A 3289-nucleotide genomic window follows, 5' to 3' on the forward strand; every position below is an offset into this window, starting at 1 on the left:
AATAAAAAAGTACACTGATTATCTCAGTTTGAGAACAGCATAGGTGACTGTATTGAAAATAATAATTTTAAGTAACAATGAAAAGCTTCATTGTCCATAATATTTTAACAGAACAGGAATAGGTGGTTAAACTTGTTTTTTTTTTTCAATGAACCGAGAGAATGTTTTAATTTTAACTGTGCTTTGTATACAAAACACAGCTCACTTTACAAATGAGACCTCTTCTCAGATTTATGTTTGCCTTTTACTGCTGACATAAACATGCCACATCTTGCCTTGGCTATAAAACATGTTGCTAAACCTGTATATTGTGAGGTTTTCATGTTGTCAAATATTATACCTAAAGAACTGTAGAGTTTGATGGAAAAACTATAGTAATTAGCAGGATTGGAGGTTTGACATGAATTACTTTTGAATGTATGCAGCCTTTGACCAGATTAGGACAAACTGATAATGGAAGCACTTTCATTTGGAACATTAGGTTGGACTGATGTTAGCTGGTTGGACCAGTTTTTCAGTCAGTGAGTTTGTATTTGCCAAGAGCCATGGTAAAAGCTACTGAAACACTGATGTGCCATGTTCAGATCTCATTTGTGTGCTTTCCAAGGAGATGGGATTATTTGACCTGGTTTAGTGAAGAGGAAATTTTCTTTTGACAGGTTGTACCTTTAAATATATATATATAATTTATAAATTACCAGCTGTATTGTAACGTTTGACATAAAAATGTTTCAAATATCTTTTATGCAATGTATATTTATTTCAACCTCTTATATCTGAAACACCTTGGTATTACTTCAAAGAGTGTTGAGTTCCTTTATATTATGTACTGACTTTGATAGCATTATAATATTACAGTATATATTATAATAACTGTATATATTATAATAATACAGTTTAGTGTACTATTGGTATTGTTATTATTATTATCTTTTTATTAACAAATGCAGGAATAGTAAGAGGACAATGACGAGGAGTGGCCTGGTTTTTAAAAAGACATGTCTTTTACTTTTGTTTTAGATGTTTTAACTACTTTCCTCCATACCTGCCTGGGACAAATAGACTTTTTTGGAAACAATGTGTTCAGTAAATCATTCAATGCTTTATTATTCCTTTATAAGTAATCAAATGCTTTTTGATCGAATGGGGAAGTCGTGGCCTAATGGTTAGAGAGTCGGACTCGTAACCCAAAAGTTGCGAGTTCGAGTCTCAGGTCTGGCAGGAATTGTAGGTGGGGGGAGTGAATGTACAGCGCTCTCTTCCACCTTCAATACCACGACTGTGTGTGTGCACTTAGGATGGGATTAGCACTAATTCCTAGTATGGGTAACCATACTTGGCCACATGTCATGTCACTTAATGCAAGGACCATAACAAAACTAACAAGAACGTTTGCAGAATTAGGTGCAATATAAAAAAGAAATCACAAAATAAATGTTTGCATAATTAGAAACTTTATTTTCATACTATTTCAAAACCTTAACATTCACATTTTTATGTAAGCTTAGATGGACATGTGGAAATAATTAGGCATACTGATTTAATTATGCAAAAAATTGTCCCGATGGATTGTTTTTATTTATGTGTACCACTAGATAAGACACAATCTGCTGTGAAGAGTGCTAAAATAATCACATAAACAGTAACCACAATGCAGTGCAAACTAAAAGCAAGAGGCTAATTTAGTTACTAAAGGTGAACGTTGCAATTTAACAATTCAGGCCAATTTGTAAAAGCTCTAATTTAGGCACCAAGCATGGGACATGCTCTTGTATCTGTTGTGAATTATCATTCTTTCGTCTCTTTTGCTTTTAGTCCTGTCTAAACAGTATGGTAAAAAGTTTCTTTGACCTATTGAAATCAATTCAGGGCTGTCTGGTAAGCCTAACACAGAGACCACTGGTGCCAACAACATATACACAGAACATGACATGCCTAAAGTTTTATAAATCTAATTTTTTTTAAAAGATATATTTTTGGCATTATTAGGACAGGTCAGTATTTCAGACAGGAAGCGAGGTGGGAGAGAGAAAGAGGGGATGGGGTGAGGAAAGGTCCATGAGCCAGGATTCGAACTTGGGACACCCGAAGTGCAACAACGCTACATGTCGGCACGCTGCCCACGAGGCCATTGGTGCCAACATAAATCTAAATATTTTAAACCACACATGGATTCTTGAGTTTAAGTGCAGTCTAAATTTTAGTATAGAAAATTATGTTTTATGCAGAAAGCTTTACAAAGCAACTTTATATCCATTCAGTTTCTTACAGCTGTTTTCTTTTGTCGAATTTGCTTACAAATAGAAAAACAAATAACTGTAACCATGATAAAGATGAAAAGGTTTACAGAGACAAACACATATGTCAAGGTGGATTCCACAGAGACTGAGACAGCTAGAAAATGAAAATGATAAATAGATTAGTTTATTAGTTAATTTATGCCAGAATATCAATTGTAATTTCAGTTTGATTAAAGATAAAGCCATGTTTGGAAAACCTTGGAAAATCTTAAACATGATGTATAGTTCTATGATTTTTCTATGAAAAAAGTAGGCCTATATTGGCTTACTGCTAATGATACTCAGTGTTGGGCAAGTTACTCTGAAAATGTAATCAAATTACTGATTACTCCTTTTAAAAGTAATCACGCTACTGTTCTGATTACTTTATTTCAAAAGTAATTAGTAATTAGTTACATTACTAGTTACATTACTTTTTTCTCCATTAAATTTATGAAATCCCAGCATACACGCTCCCGATAAATATTTGTTATTAAAGCATCAACATTAACAGAACACTGTTATTTTTAACTAAAGCAAGCGGCGGCTGCATACATGGTTTGGCATAGCAGAATGCCAGCAAAGAGCGCTGCATTTATAATCTCTAAAAGACATCTCAGTTCATCGCAATCTCACAAATCTCTGTTATAACACAATAAATACAGTATATGCATAATGAATCTTTCATAATTTTCAGTGCATCTCTAATTATTGGCGACATCAGAAATGGATATTATATAATAGCTGCTTTTTTGAACATTTTAGCAATTTAAAACTATTAAAAAAGGATTTTTTACACGGCACCCAGGTTGGGAAACACTGCTCTAGATTATAAAACACTGTATTCTGTCAGCAGTGTAACGCGGCAGTAACGTATAGAGACTTCGGCTTGTAACTATACTCTAATTACTATTTTGAAAATTATAACTCATTAAATTACTCTGTTACTAAAAAAGTAATCAAATTACAGTAACGCGTTACTAAGTAATGCGTTACTGCCCAACACTGGT

General features: G+C 33.5%; 1 long non-coding RNA gene across 1 annotated transcript in view; it reads left to right on the forward strand.

Annotated features, from left to right (window-relative positions):
- Positions 1-3289, forward strand: part of LOC107755389 (uncharacterized) — a 20421-nt gene that overhangs the window by 2846 nt on the left and 14286 nt on the right. The gene's annotated exons all lie outside the window — the stretch shown is intronic.

The sequence above is a fragment of the Sinocyclocheilus rhinocerous genome, unplaced genomic scaffold (genome assembly GCF_001515625.1).
Source record: "Sinocyclocheilus rhinocerous isolate Xijiao unplaced genomic scaffold, SAMN03320098_v1.1 scaffold3307, whole genome shotgun sequence".
NCBI classification, from domain to species: Eukaryota; Metazoa; Chordata; class Actinopteri; order Cypriniformes; family Cyprinidae; genus Sinocyclocheilus; species Sinocyclocheilus rhinocerous.